Raw genomic sequence first — 16,990 nt, forward strand, 5'->3', positions numbered from 1 at the left:
TAGGTTAAACATAGACTTTTGCATAAGTAAAATCTGGTGATTTTGTTTCCTGATTTAAAATCAAGAAAGCAAAATTTAAAAATAACCGTAATACTACAGAATTTGTTTGGTTTGTTCTTTTATTGCAGATTAGTTAAGTAAGGTAGAAACAGCATCCTAACAATTGCATTGTGAATTGATGCTACGTGTGCTGCTTACTGCATAGATTATTGGGGCATGCTGACTTTTACATGAGTCGTTGGAATGCTACTGGCCCATCAGAAACAGTATGCAAATCTCTCTGCAGTAATTTTCAAATTGTGATTTGGAGATTTCTCTTTACTTGCTAGGGAATTGGCTAGCAGTCTGCATAGAGGTACTTGGGCATATGGAATAGGCTAATTTTCCATGTGTTTAGCTACTAATGGCATTAAAATAAGCCAAAATACATTAAATACCTCTCTAATAATAATTATCCTGTTAAGAATTTGCTGAAAATACTATTAAAATCACAGATGTTTACAAAGGCTGTGTGATCAGTGTGAAGGCAAATCCAGGGAATAGGGTCAGTGGGAAATCTGTTGATCTGCAGAGGTTTGTAAAGATGGTGTTGTTGCTACAAAAAAAAATTGTTGCTCCTGTGGCATTGTAACTTTGGAACAAAGACATAGGGACTTGCTTCAAGGAATGGAAAATCTGACTTTACTGCTACTTTTGTAGTGAAGAGATCATTTTTGTTGAGTAAGGCTGTTGGCTTCCTCAGCCTAAAGGTTTACAACCCTTAAATAGCTCTTCCTGACACTAAGCAGTATCCCTTTCATGTGTTTGAAGTGTGTTAGAAAGCCTGGCTGGCAACATTGGTACTGATGAATGAAAAAGGGAGAAATTTACAATATCAGATACTTTTTAAAATTATTTCCCTTGCTGTTAGTTATTACCAAGCATTAGACTGCCACACTTGAATATAATTAATGTAGTAAATGGTTTATTAGGCGCCATCTGAACTTTTGCCTTGTTTAATTATAGAAGCTTAGTGCAGTGGTCTGTGTACAATAGTCACCCCAAATAATTGCTTTCAGACTTTTATCTGACTATGGTTATTTTTGGAGCAGCTGCTTACATGGCTTTTCCCTGAACTTTGCACTCCTTAGGCTCTCTGCAGTCCTGACACTACATTTTCAATTTGCATAACTAAAAGCAGTTGTGTTTTGATTTTGCTGGTAGTAATTCAGAGCAATTGTTCTTCATGCCATTTGTATGTTAATGTGTTTTGTGCTTCCTTAAAATTCTCTAACTCATATTTAGGTATCAATCAATCCATGACACAAATGGGAAAGTTGTAATAATTATTCTCTTTATAAAGTTTCTAAATGGTTACTGAAGTTAAGAGTATTTCTTCCAGTGACATTATGCACATTGAAAATTATGTTAAAAGTGTGAAAGGAGTGGCATGGGATGAAATCAGCACCATAAATGATATACAATAAAGGGTTCACATTCAGCAAACCCTTCTTCATGTGCTTAATTACATATACTAATTTCACAATAAATGCCATCTTCCTCTAGTGAAACTCATGGTGACATATTTAGAATGCAAGATCATGTGAGAAGCTGAATACAGCTACCATATTATACATGTAAAAACCCCTGACACTTGTTACTGGGCTTGTGAACATTTTGTATTTTAGATCCAGTTTTTTTCTAAGGTGCAACCATAGAAAACTGATTTTCTTTATCTGTAGCACTTCTAAAAAAACTTATCTTGTAAAGAAATGCAGATTTCTTTTTATCTGGTCTGAAATTTTTACATAGAATCAGTGTTTCAATAGTTGGCCTTAAGGGCAAAGCATGCCAAAAGCATTCTGTTTGCTATATGCATTTTTCAGAGATTATCTCTTTCCAGAAGGATAAGCACTTGAAGAGTTAAATATCAGGGAGCTGTTCCTAGTGTTCTTGATGAGGGTCCTTGACCTTGGGAGTTTGCACTGACAGATGCTCTGGCAGACCTTATTGGTCTACAGACCTTCAAAGCCCTCTTTGACACCAGTCACTTTAGAGAGGCCAGTTCTACCATGCTGCTGGAGATGACCAGAGGCTTGGAGGAGCTGGGGAGGTGGAACAGAGAGTTAGCTGTGAGATGTGATGGCCTGGATTGCTGTTAGGTTTCATTGGAGATGCAGCTGTACAGCTGGCTGTGTGTGTATTAGTGCACTGTGCTTTCTGGAAGGTGTGCTTAAGAAATCTGAATGTAAATTAGAAGTAAATGTTATTCATTGCATAGCTCTGCAGTTGTCAGAGTAGGATTCACATCAGGTTTTGTACAGGCCACTGTTTATTGTTTTTAATTGTACAAATGCTGTCTCAGAGTAGGGTGTTACACAGCTGGGGTTGTGAAGTGACTGTGAGTGGTCTGAGGTATGAACACAAAACCTTTGTAATAACCAGATGGCTGTTAATTTTGGAAAAGAAAATTTCTTCTTCGCATGCGATGTGTATTTGTCTGGCTGGAAGATATGTGGCCAACCAGATACAGGGGGCTTAGCAAGATGGGGAGATTTGTTCTGTCACTTTCTGAATTCATTATGTCATTGATGGAGCCAGAGGTCTGGATGGTGTAAAATTTGATGAGAGCTCTTATAGGATCCTCAGTTTAAAGTAACTGTACTGGGTTCTGTATTTGATTTTGGTAGCAGAGTTGTCTTTCTGTCCATCACTGGAAGGACTACTTTCAGTCTAATAACTGGTCATATTGCTTTCTCAGCAAAGGTTCTGGTCCTGTCTCTGTGAAATACCAAGTCACATCTGCCCATGATATTCTGAGTAAATACCTTCTGTGGATAAAAATGTAGTGAGGTACTCTGCAATCATAGTCCAAAGTGCCCTCGAACATTGCATAATTGATAGTGAAGAATTTGCCATTCTCTTATGAGGCTGATGCCTAGAAGAGAAAATGTTAGTTAGGAGTGCTGTTTCAACACAATCTGAAAAATGCAGATACTTTATAATTCACTATACAAAGCAGGAGGTGTTTGGCTCTGGACTGACAATGGAATATCAGGCCATTCACCCTTACACTGCATCAGGGAAGGGAGGTCAGTAACAAATGAAAGCTGTTACCATCTGATGGCTGTTCAGTCACCTGTGAAATGTGGTTTCTAATAGACAGGTTTCCACATCATAGGAGCAGCAACTGCAATTAGATGAGCAGAGCCAGCCCCCTTGTCAGAAGCCTCATACATCATGCCCCAGCCCCAAACCGATCCCACCAGTTAAGTGTTTCCAAACACAGCCTAGGGACCCGTGATTGCTGTCTGCTGGTGGAGAAGGAGTGTGCTTATTGTCCAAGCTGTTGGCCTTTCTCTCCCACAAAGGCTTAATCTGTGAAAGCAGAAAAAAGTAGAGCCTACAGCAGCATCCATTAGGTCCTGGCTCCATGTGAATAAGTTGCTTGCAAAATGTTCAAAGGCTTCACTGGATTTAGGATTTCATCTTGTGGAAGCATTATAGAGGGCACCCTGTATCTCCGAGTGGAGCTAACTAATCATGTCCAGTCGTGGTACTAGTTAACTGACAAATTAGCTGAGAAGTCAGTGATTAATTTTAACAAATGAGTTTTCTTTGAATACAGGCTCATGCATGCCAATTATAACAGTATGCTTGTGATAAAATTGGAGATTTTTATTCTTTAAGCCTCAAATCTGCTTGTGTATGATTATTTTTTCCAGTGTCTTAAAACATATGCCTTTTGTGGGGAGTTTCACTGGGGGAAGGGGACAAATATACATAGAAAAGAAGTTCTCTTTCTTTCCCAAAATACCCTAAATACCAATGAAACATTCAAAGCGATTGCAAAATTCCTTTTTAGTGCTAAGGAGTATTTAATATATCACTGTATCATACATTCTATAAGGTCTCTGGTATATTCAGAGAACCACAGGTCTAATATCCAGTTGCACAGAGCTAATGAAAGGTTCTGTACCACCTTTAAGTGGGCTCAGGGTGTAGACCTCAGTAAATCCTAGCTGCTGGCTCCTTTTAACAGGAGACTCTGAACTTGGGTGTTAGGAAACAAAGCTGCTAGCAAACATACCTGAGTTGGGTCATATCTTGATGTATTGAGGAAGCTGCTTTTAAAATCAAGCCTGTTTGGGCTAAATATATTGTGAGATGTTAGGGAGAAAGCATTAAGAATAAGAGGAGTGTAGGATTGTTTTTTTAATAAAGCATGGTACACTATGTGACTTGTTTTTTTCCCCCTAAAGATTATGTTGCTAGCACAGAAATTGCATTATAGCTGCATAGACAACAAGTCTTCTTTCTTAAGACCACAAATGTGGTCTATAGGAATATCAAGCAGTGACTTGTTTTTAGGCATTTTACTTGGATACAGTCTTGCAGATGGATGGAAGTTGGTGATCAAACCACCCTGACTCCACAGGCAGATCTTTATTAGTGCAGCTTAAGGGCACAGAGTGTCAAGGGCTTTGCGCGGATGAGTTTGTGTGACTTAAGCGGTGTGGTGTTTACATTTTCTTTATAATATGCCACCTAATTTTCAGAATCTTACCATTCACACATAAACCACATGTTCTGATGTTAAGGATAGTTAAAAGGTCTATTTAGTGGAAGGAGAAGTTTTACTAAGTATCAAAATGATTGCTTTGACAAAATAGAGAGGAATGTGGCATTAACAAAGAGAACTCATTTTTCTTTTTCTTCCTTTTGTTTTTTTAAACATGCATAACTCCCAAGCACTCTTGGATTTAAAAGACATTTAGAGAAAGACCTTTAGAAAAATGGAAGTCTCTTTAAACATTGTTTCTTTCATTGTCTTGACAAACCTTGAAAAGTAGTTTCTGTGCCTGCACTTTTCAGAAACAGTTCTTAGGGGTTTTATTATGTGCTGAAACATATGTTTATAAAAAAGACTATAACCTGGTGGAAAAAGTGTCTTATAATAATAAACCTGTCGATGGGCCATATGCTGCCATCAGTATGTTTGAAAAAAATAAATTCTTCTACAAGTGTTAAGTAAGTTTACAGCCCGAGTGTTAAGTTAGGGTCAGACTGTGACTCGCCCTTTGTGGATTGAGAGGGGGAGGAAAGTGCCTGCTCATGCTCTTTTCATTAGCTCACAGGGCGGCAGGCGGGCTGGGGCTCACCCTTCCCAAAGGGCACTGCAGGCCGGAGCTCTGTGACAGACTTCCAGAAGTTCTCTTCTTGTAGCTTTTCCTTGGTGCTCCGCAGGTTTTTACCGGCCCAGCACAGGGTTGTGTATTTTGTAAAACCTGATTGAGCATTGTGTGGTCTCTCCTGAGAAGAGCACGCCTCTGAGTTAGATTATCTGCATTTTAAAGGTGACAGAACAGATATTTGGAGTTGGTATAAATAAAAGAGTTCTGCTAAATCTCTAATTGGATAAGAAATGAGGGAAAAAAAAATCTGTTCTTACTGCCTATTAGGATAATTTTTATTTTCTGGGTTTTTGGGGGGATTATAGTACCAGTTTTGGTTTTTAATGTAGAGGTTCTGGTCATTGCAAAGTCTTTTGTTTTTGAAGAGCAAAAGTAAGATGCAGAAGGTCAAAGGATATGTCATTCTTAAAAGGCGCTTTCTGTGTGGGATCAATGTTTGGTAAATGTAGACACTTTTGAGCCTATTTTACTTTGGATTCACTTGCGTAGCTCCTGTGAATGGGAGTCATGCATGTGTGCATCGCAGAAAGAATAGGTCTCTTTGTAACACTGTTTCCATGTAGAAACATACTTCACCGGGAAGTGTTTTAATAGCCTAATGTTTCTCACTACTAGTCAGCTGTGCACTGCTTGTTTTCCTGGCAAGGTAGCAGGTGATAGTCATTGACAAAGGAAATATCAAAGACTAAGCAGAATTGTTTAAAGTAGTTGACCATGCTGAAAGCTGACAAGTGATACATGTGGTTGCTATAGTATCTGTTATCAAAATCAAGGTTGTGATCGGAACAGTCCCCAAGTCCCCATCAGGAGTGAATTCCTTACCCACTGTCTCTCCAGGGTTCATCAGACAAATTAAAAGTTTGCTCAGGGGACCAAATTTGCTTCTTGAGGGCTGAAATCTTCCCCCTGGATGTTCCTGTCCAGAAGTCTAATGCTCTATGTTGTGTCTATGTGTACAAGGCTCCTAATCTAGAAGAGGGCCTTGGAGATGAAGAGAGTGGAGCAGAGAGGGGGGAATCTGCTGCAGAAGAAACACCCAGACCCCAGCACAGATTCTGCAGTCAGCATGGAAATGGAAAATAGATTGGATCAGTAATCCATGGAGGAAAGGATTGGGAAGTGTGTGGATGTTTGCTGAGAAAATTTTTTGGGTTCATCAGAGAGTAAGGCTAAGTATGGATTGAAGGACTAGGAAGAGGACAACACTAAGTCAGGGGAGGAAATCATCTGTGTCTGATGTTTGCTCACCTTTCCAAGAGAGGAACTTTGGTACTGGAAAGGATGGGAAGCACCCCAGGTCTGTTTCTCTCCAGCTTGACAGAATGTCTCCCCATGGAAGTCCAGCCAAGTTCTTACACCCAGCTGGACCTGAGGGAAAGGTCCTGGGCTTCCAAGCTGCCTCCTGAGCAGAGCTGATGAGGTGATGGAGGAGCCTGCAGTGGGCCAGGCTGGCTTGCCTGCGGAGGCACAAGCCAACATGTGGTGTTAACAACTGCAGTGCTCAGAATTGCACAAACCCACATTTAGTAATAAAATAGCCTGCAACTAGTCAAAGGCACCAGTAGTAGCCAAGCAAATTTAGAATGTCTAAGCCAACCACTTTTAAGTTATGGTGAGCCAAAAAAAATTAGGGAACAGTCCAAGAAATGGAGAACACCTCACTTTTCAGGAACTCTCATATCTTCAAGATGCCTTGGCTGATCTACCTCAAACTTTCCAGAGGAGCTTTCCTTGGCATGAGACCATGACTGAAATTTCATGACTGGCTTTTACTTTGTTGAAGTTATGAAGGTTAAGACCAGAGTTTGTTATAGAAAGCTAATCTCTCCATTAGAAATATTTGTGCATAGTCAATATTCATTCCATTGTCATTGTTCATTGCTTGTTCAGACTGATTGTATTTTTGATATTTATTTCAGATTTTTTTTTTTTTAAGGATCAATTCAGAGCCGTGTAGGTTGGAGCCAAAGTGTGCACGGCTGGCTATAGGCACATGTGGTAAGGCAGAAGAATTAGCCCTGTTACTGCTGCAGAAGGATTTGCACTTGGAGTCCTACTCCCCCCATACTGTCACTAGAACTTTTTGGAGTGTCTGGTTTGAGAGATCCCTATTTAGTACAGCTTTTCCCTCTCTGCTCAGTGGAAGAGAGTATCTCTGTTGGCCTAGTTATACTCTCACCTCAAGGCAAAATACGTTTCTGACTGATGGCCACCTTGGCATTTAGGATTTCCCTAGTGGCAGCTCCTGCTGTGGAAAGCTGTGAGGGTGGCAATGGCCTAAGATGGGGATCAGTATTCTCCATGTGTGCTTTTGAGCTGCTCTTCATTGTGTCTATAAATCTGTAGGCTGAAATGTCTAGCTTTCAAAAAGGCAAGATTTCAGATAGGCATTAGAAAACAGAGCGAAAATGCTTGTGGGCCTGGAAATACTTTCTATTTTTCAAGTTAGAGGTATCTTAGCAGTCACTTCAGCAAAGGGGTCCTTGTGCACCAGCCCTTTCCTGTGCTCTGACTGCTGTTTTCTGAGTAATGTAAAGACTGCAGCATGCTGTTGCAGATACTTGTTATTGGTGGGTGGAGCCAAATGACCCAAAGGTCTCTAAATATGCTGTATTTCAAGACATTTAATTAGTCTGATTGAGCCACTGTATAGACAGAGCAAGCAGGGCTGGAACAGATGTCAGGCTGGAATGAGCCCTCACCCTGAGGCAGGGGCTGAGAGTGTTCAAAGTCACTGCTTGTATGTATTTTTCTTCTAAGGCTTAAGTTGTAAAGCTCCAGGAGAGTCTTGGCAGAAGTGAGGAGGTGCTGCTCCTGAAGAGACAGGGTGCTGTGCAGCAGTATTTGGTAGGGCTGTCTTTCAGGGCAGGATCACTCAGCACTTGCTGAACTCCGCAGTCCATGAAGCCAGGAGGTGCTCTGTGTGTCTGTGCAAGGCCAGTTTTTGTCCCTTTTGCCATCTGTACTGCTCCTGGCTAGCAGCTGTAGCAGAGGGGCATGCCTGCTTCTTGCCTAGCATGCCCCACACCAAAAATACAACTGTTACAGTAGTTTACCTTGGGTTAATTCCTGTAAAAGGGTGTCTGCGTGAAACACTGATCAGTAGGCTTTCTATTTGCTCAGGCCTTTTATTATTAGGAGCATTGAAAAGACCAAGAGAGTCAGCTAAAAATCAATGTGCCTGTATATAGGCAGCTACTGAGAAGGGTGCAGGGTGCAGGTAATGTGATCACAGCTACTTAAACCAGTGATCAGGTATACACTACAGTCTGCAAAAGCTTCAAGCAAGAGAGAAACCATATGTAAAACTCCTGGACCACAGAATTGAAATACTTGAGTCTTGCAGTCTCTGAAATATGTATTCCTCTTGTCAGGTTGTCATGAGATAAATAGGAACACCAGTACTGGGTAGAGCACTCTGTATATGTGAAACTTTGCATCTGTCCTGTGTGACATTGTTATCCTCTTTATTTTTGTAAAACAATGACTAGTTGAAACTGCCCTGAGAATTCTTCAGGTGATGATACCACCAAAACCAGAGCCATCAAAGTGGAAATGCAAAGCAAATATGTAAATATGAGGATGCATCTTTTGATTCCTGAGATAGCTCAGATATATATCGCTGGGTATATATCACTGGAGTGCCTGCATAGTGACTCTCTGCATGATTTCTTCAGTTAGCAAGGCCTCAAAGGAGGAGGTCACCTCAAAGAATTTTTATCTTCTTGGTGTTTCTAGAACTAGTATGTCTGCACTCTTCAGGCTGCAGAGCTGCAAAGTTTTGAGTTACTACTAGTGCTGCTCCATCCCATGCTCCCAGATGAAAGTTTCCAAGGAGTGTCATAAACCCGTTGCACAAGCTGAGAGAAGGAATAGAAAACTGCAAAGCCTGTAATACTGCAATATTATAGTATTGTCTACTGCTGAAATAACCCTGCTGTGTTTGGAAGGTCTCAAGCATACCAGCACCATGGTTAAGCAGTCAAGCAGCCAATAGTAATTCATAGCCTTGACTGCTGAAAAATTCAGCATGGCTAAGACAGACATCGGATCCAGTTCAGGAAAGTAAAGGCATCTTCCCACAGCAGTTTGCTTTTTGACTGAGGTGCTTTAACCCTGTTTCTGAATTTTCTCACTTATTTTCTAAAGAATAGTTTTTAAAGTATGACTAATTAAAATAGCCCCTTAAGTCCTTGATATTAGTTCCTTATTTACTGGCTTTTAACATTTTAAGTAAACAAGGCAGGAATGCTAACAGCCAGACAATAATACAACCGTGCAAAGGTAAGAAAGTTGTAAGATGGACACTACTGGGGTTTTGTGACTCAAAACTATATTATGAGTGCTGAATCTACCCTGTAAGTATGTGTTAGAGAGTGTGAAGTTTTCCTTACCTTACCACTGAATTAAAGTCAGCATCTTTATATGTGATATTTCCCCTCAATTGTTTGGAATTGGTTATAAGGCGGAAGTGTGGTCAGTAACAGCAGAGCAGCAAGAGAGTTCCTCTCATTACGCTGCTGCCCAAGTTTCTCAGAAAGTAAAATTCAGTGCCACATCAGTCCTATTGTGGTTTAGGGATAGAAACTGAAACTGAATTTTTCATTCAGAGTTCCTAAACAAAAAAGTTAGGTTTTTTTTTCTTTGAAATGCAATATATTTTTAAGCAAAAGATTCTCGTCATTTCTTTTCTACTGATCTGAAGTGAGCTTACAAAAGAAGACAGTTATAAGTCCCATGTATGCAAAGTACTTAGGGAAAATGTCAAGTGGCTTGGAAACAGGCATGCTAAATAAAAATGCCATCAAGAGAAAGAGAAATTGGGTCAAGACTTCTAGCAATGCAACGGGTTCAAGGGTCTTGGAGTTCAGAATAAAGGTACTACTTCTGAATTTTGGAAATCAAGGGGTGATTATAATGATTTGGTGATGCCAGAGGAGACACATCACTGTAATCTGGAGTTAACAGTGAGGCTGAAATGCTGGAGAAATAGTAGCAGTAGAGAAAGTACAAAGAGTACATAAAGTATTTATTATATTAACAATATTATTTTTCCAAGAAAGACAATGCTTTTCGAGAGCTAATGTCATATACTACATGACAAAAGTCTATTTTTTCCCTGATTCTTTGATGACCAAGCTAAGGGAATTGATTTTAAACTGAAGTGTGTCTGTTTTGTACAACAGTGCGCTTGGCAGAAAAGTTATGTATTAGAATTCACATAAACTTGGATTCTTCAGCTCCTGGAAAGGAGACTGTATATGTTACCCACTGATGGAAGCATTGGCTCCTATACAGTGTGCCCTTGGGCATGTTCTGTTTAAGTGTCTTGAAATACATGATTATTCCTCGTGTGTTTGTCCACGCTCAGTTTGTTTATGGGGACTGTGACATTTACAGTATCTGCAGTCTGGAATACTGCTTTTGCCATAGCATTTAATGATTATCTCCTTTTACTAAAAAACCCTAGGAGATCTAGGCAAGGCAATTGCATAGAACACTTAGCAAATACAAATTGTTAACTGCATGTGGTGATAAAGTTAGAAAACACTTTAAAGAAACCTGGCTTTCCATTAGCCTGATCTGAACCATACAAATTCTTCTCCTTTAATTTCTCTTCCCTCATGGTATAAAAGTCTGCTCATTCTTTCATCAAAAATGATTCAGACCTGAGGGACACTTGTAATTTGGAAGTAATTAGTAAATAAGTCAGATAAATACTATCCATTGAGATTTGCGAAAGCACATTGGATAAGATTCTTAAGGAGCTGTATCAAATCTGAACAATTAAAGTTTAAAAAATTATCTCTAGTTAGTATGATAAGTCCATTTCATCATAAATTAGTTCACTGTTAATAGTTTCTGCTGCTTTTGGAGCAATCTGAAGAGGTTTAGGAATCTGAAAAAGTAGTTAAAATAGAAGAAAATCTGTAATAGCACAGCATCTTTAGACTAAATTTTGACAGTGTCCAAATTCTGACTTGCAGTGAGATCTCGTTTGTGTGCAAATGCTGATGGTGGGGTTCTGGGTCCAGAGCTGATCCACAGATCTGTGGGTGTGAGTACTCACTCCTCCCCATCTAACTTCAAACAATATTTCTCTTGGTTCTTGTAGGGCATAACATATTGTCTGCCTTCTTGTTTAAGAAAAGCTCTGTGGTGCTCATTTTTTTATGCTGAAGTAAAAAAACCCAGATTATGTGGCTGTTACTGTTCACAGCTTTGGGCTCTTTAACTGGAAAAGCAGAATTTGGGGTACAAGATACATTTGAGTTAATGTGGTTTGTAAGTAGATTGGTCAACAACTGCTCATAAATTCATCTTAAAATCTTTATATCCCTCTACTTAAATGCAATTTCAGGATTGTGGGGTGGTACAGAATTCTCCTGTAGTTCTGCATCAATGCACTGGTGGGGTAATGGGAACACATGAAGTTCTGCCATTACTCCTGGGAATAACCTGGTGTCTCTCATGACCCTCCAAGGTCTGTTAGATCCAATATCAGGTTTCACGTTTGGAGGGTTTATATAATGAAAGTCACTACAGTTACTGGAAGTACTATGAAATTATACAGTGCATTAAAATGGATTAAAGCACATGTACAGTTCCCATATAGATTTCCTTCTGCTTTATTGGAATGGTAAATTTGGTTTAATCAATTCACCAAACCAGATTTGGTGATTGATAGGTTTACTACTAGTGGCAAGTGTCCTACCTATTACCAGCACCTTGCTATACTGCCTCATGTCCAAATACTCATTCATAAGAATTTTACTCTTTTCCTAGGGCAGAGCAAGCACAACAGACTGTTTTGCATAGATACTGAAAATTTTGAAAGAGTTTGGAGCAGATAGAACACAGCTGAACACCGAACAAGAGTCTCGTCACTGCTCGACATCACTAATGATTGCTACTAATACAGCTATTTGCATTTTTATAGTCATCTTTAGTATGAACTTCATGCATTTTTCTCCAACATTAACAACCCAGCCTGATGAAAGTAGGAAAATTTTGCTTTGCTTGCAGTCATCCTGTGTAGTACAGTCTATATCTGCTATAGAAGTTTTAACTGTTACTAAAACATCTCTATTAACATGCTGACTAGAAGTATAGATGTAAATCAGGAAATAAAAGCAAAAAATCTTGAAAGTTTTATAAATGTTAAGCATTAGTTTTTAGATCAGCCTAATGTTTTTCCCCATTTATTTACTGTCTGAATGGGATTGAAGGAAGACTAAACCCCATCAGCAGAATGTTTGACAGGATTGGGTGTTGCTGAGGAATCAATCTACGTTAAAACAAGGATTTCTTTGTCAGAACAGTCTCTTTTCATGTTGGTAGAGAAAACCTTCTTCTGATTTATTTAGGGCAGTGAATTGGCTTATTGAATTACTTTATTACTTGTCTTATGCCTTTAGCACTTAAAAGCTGCAGACAAGGTTTGGGGTTGTATTATCCTAGGCAAGGGTCAAAATCACATAAATGTTTCATTTCCATCCTTGCAAACTCTTTTCCTAATTCTCCCAGTGGTTGGTTTGAGTGTTGCCAGTAGGTTTCCTAAATGGCAAATGGTGCCATGGTGAGGGAAAACTCCTGTTTCCTGGGAAGGGCATGAGCCAGAAGAGAAGCAAGCACTGTCTCAGAAGGGGCTCCCTGGGAAAGTAAGCAGGTGAGTTTGCCAGGGCAGTGGGAGCACACCCATCTACTCCTTGCCAAGGGGTCTGTTCCCATGATGAGGGGAGGGGAGAGGAGAGTTGAGTTGAGTTTCAGATGTTTCTGACATCTTGATGAGAGGATGGCTATGCTCTGTGCTGGCCAGGAGGATGTGCTTCATCGGCACCTTCTCAACAGATGCATCTACATCTTCTAAACAGAGTGTGCAAAAGATGGGCAGGGGTTTGCATGTCTTGGCTGCCTTAAAGGGAGTCTTAGAAGGAGGGCTTTTAAATGAAATTGGTGGTATTTCAAAGGCCTTCCTGTTGGCTGAAAACCAAGAAGTGCCTAGCCAGCATTTGCTATACTAAGAAATATTTTAATGAAAATTTTGATTATCCCATCTGTTGAACTATTGAAGGAGGGGAATGTATTACAAATATACTGGTTAGCTTCAGGTTTTAAAGGCAGTATGGCATCAAAAGAAATGCTACCAAGTATCTTGGAAAGTAAAGTTTACTTTTTCACAGATTTGTCTGTAGTAGCCTGTAGATCTCAAAATACAAGGTTTTAGGTTTTCTTGTCTCTTATGATGGTGAAAATTACCATCAAATGGTAATTCCACAGTTACATGCAGTGATGATGGCCTCAATCTAATCCCATCCTTCTAACTTTTATAACAAAAAGAACTAATGTCACTAATTTTGGGAGCTAGGCAGCTCTGTCTTGCTTCTCACTTACCTCAGTTTCTCATTGTTTTAATGGTGTTAGAGCTTTCAGAGACCCTATTGTTTTTTGTGCTACCTTCCATCTTGTAAAAGTCAGTTGTATTTGTAGGGAGTGAATGGCAAGTGCTGGGGGAAAAGACTTCTTGTGTGCTGCTCATGGGCATCAATGATTGACAAAGGGAGAAGGGATGAAGCACCCAGCCAACAACCTTAGTTTGTCACCATTGCTCATGCTTGTTTCATGCTGGTAGTCGTTAGAGATCCCGTTTCTCTGTAAAATTTCCGGATAGATAGGATTCAGGTTCCAGTGGTTCATGTCAGGTTAGAAACAGCTGTATCCCCCACAGAAGAGATTTTTGTTGATCTAGTTATAGTTTAAACTAATTTTGCCCACAGCCATGCATAAAACAGTGCCAGGATGGAAAGAGAAAGAAATAGGTGGGGGGGAAATACTAATACCACTACATTTTGTTTTAGGAAGCCAACAAAAATATCCCAGCTAGTGTAGGTTGGCTCATTATCAGCATAGTCATGTTAAGTATTAAAATATACAAAAAAGAGGGGAAAATTGTTTCAGTCCAGGAAAATTCATTTTTAGATTGTAATGTAACAAAGGGCTAAACTGACTTCATCCTTCAGTTTGGCAAGCCTTCTTCCAGGGTGAAATTTTTCATTCAAGCTTTTAGTCTAAGGCAAATAAGCACACAGAAGGCATGTTGTTTGTATGTATATGTATGAATATACAGAAATGAGATGTTAACAATGATAATTTTCTAAATATTCTCTTACAATTACTTTGCTAACATAAACAAATGGGAACTGGCACTGAGAGCTGAGAAATAGGGAACCATTTGTTTAACATTGTTCTATATTAGAGTTTTTAAACAAGGGCAGAGTTGCTTGCTTTCTGGAACAAATTTTAAGACATACTACAGTCCAATAAGAAGTTAGTAATTAAAAGGAAAGCAAAACAATGCCTACGGTGTTAGAAACATACAGTAAGAACATACTTGGCGGATATAAAATGTACTGCTACTCAGAGATGCAGGTAATTAGTGTATCTCAGAAATGTTGCTTTAGAGTGGAAAATCAAAATTCTCCAATCACTTCTGCCTGGAAGAGTTAGTGAATTTGGTCAATTTTTTTTGTGATGGGATTGAAACAGGTCTTTTGTAACTGCCCTCTCTGTTCATGTGTGTGTCAGTATAAATGTTTCCTTCTTTAAGGAAGCAATTCAGATTGCCCTTTTTCAGGGCAATTACTGCTGTGTTAAGTTCAAGTAATATAGCATCTAAAAACATTTATGGAGCAAAGAAAAGAAGCCTTTTATTCTAACCTTGCCAAGAGCAGAAATAAAATGAGCTGTTGTGCTGGAAGTGTAGAACTGCATGAGGATTTGTAACGTCCTATTTCTCGTGGTTTAGTCTTGTGTGCAGCCTGAGATTTGTGTGATTTAATGAGACTGTGATTCGTTTATCCTGTCAAGCTTTAAATAAAAACCCTCAAAGCACTTCCTTCCTTTTTTGAATTATGTGTTTTTGCAAGTACGGTATCAAAAGCTGTCCCTTAAAAAGAGGGAGGGAAACCCAATACAGTTATGTATGTTGGCTGGATTTTTTTTTTCTTCTGTTTTATTAGACACTGAGTAGTATTATCCATTTCTCTGTGCCTCTCTGTCTTGTTGTGGTATGCATTAAAAGGTTCCTGCCATTCTGTTCGGTTACACATGAAAACAGAACACAAGCACAAGCTGCTCCTGAGCTCTGCTTTTGAAGGGGAAAACGGGATTAAAATCTTATTCTGTCGGTGGGGAATAAGTCCCAAAAAAAGCCAGGCTGTGCCAAAAATGGGCATAAACTCCTGCTTGTGCTGTGTGTCCTCAGGCACCATCCATGCTTGTATTTTGGAGCATCCCTCCGTGGGATGTGAAGTAATGTTCACAGGGGAAGATATGTGCAACTCTCTTGGGTGCTGATGCATTGCAAAGCTCAGTCTGAAAGTGCCCTGGTGCAAGGGCTGTGCTCCACCTGCAAGGACCAGGGTCAGTGCCCCAGGGTCCCCTTTCCCAGTCACAGGGGTGGCAGGAAGCAGCACATTGATCTGGGAGTAACAGCATGGCTCCTGCCACTCACCCAGGCTTCCCCTGTGCTGAAGGATCATGGCAGCCTCTTTCCCATCTTGAGAGGAATAGGGTAGGATGCTCAAATCAGAGCCTCTCCTCAGCAGTAGCAAGGTTCTCACGGTGCTTCCCCAAAGGGAAGATGTGATCATTCTGCTGGGAGGAAATTTTTGCTTCCAGTTCTCATCCCTGTGGTGCTGAGGTGTCGCTGCCTTTCTGGCAGGTGTTGTTTTGCTCCTCCAGTAGCACTATGGGTGTAGTTTATTTTCAGTCTCTCTGCCTTCCTGCCCTTCATGCTGCCCTGCAGCTAGGCTTCCTTCTCTCCTGGCCCAGTGCCACAGCCTCCCCCAGCCCCTGCTTCTTCCTCTCCGTGTTGGTCTACAGCTCACTTCCTCCTCATTGACCTCACTGCAGCAATAAAACTAAATACCTTAATAAAGTGGTTATGTATGAGTGGAGGGCGTGCAAGTAAGTGATGGCCATCAGTCTGGTCACCTTGTTTCCTCACCTGGCTTTTATCTCCAGCCAGCTTGATGTTTCAGTCTGCACAGCATGCAGCTTCCTAGGACCTTCATGGTGATCAGATCCCCTGGGAACAACTGCAGTTCTTCTGCAACCTGCAGTTTGTGAGAGGGAGGAGAGCTGCGCAAAAGAACTGCACAAAAAACCACATGCAGCGCTGTGGTTTGATCTGCAGAGGAACTACTGACGTGTAAGAGTGGAGTCTGCTGGGATGGTGTTTGTGCAAACTTAGATCCCTCCATGACTATGCAGTAGCATAGTGAATTTCACTTTGGAAAAGTGATCTGTGCTGTCTTTGGACATTTGCGATGGTTCTATATTGACATAGATACGAGTGGATTTTTTTCCCTTGCTGTTTGGATGAAGAGACAGTGCTGTGGCAGCTGAAATATGACCAAAACCCATCCAAAACATCCAGCTGGTAGATCTGCAAGGGCAGTAAAGATCCTTCATCTGTTTCTTTACTCTGTGTGAGGGCTTTCTAGGGACTGTGGCTGAAGTGGTGGTTTCTGCACCATGTCCTGTGGTGGAACCAAACTGCTGGCATTTGCAGCAACTTGAAGCAGCCTATCCTGCTGTGAACAGGGCCAGGACATAGCAAAGGTGTGGCAAGAGCAAAGAGCAGAAAAAGGGGTCAGAAGTAGATAAGGTTGAGTGCAGGTAGTACATGGGGCTCTGTGATGCATTCCTTGGGAGGCTGTGGGGGGTGATTTGAGTTATGTTGGGAAAACTGCTTGTCTTCGCACAACTGTGTGACACTTCTGCCCCTTTGTAGTTTTGATTAAAGAGCCTGG

This window comes from Zosterops lateralis (genome assembly GCF_965231275.1).
Source record: "Zosterops lateralis genome assembly, chromosome: 2".
Lineage (NCBI taxonomy): Eukaryota > Metazoa > Chordata > Aves > Passeriformes > Zosteropidae > Zosterops > Zosterops lateralis.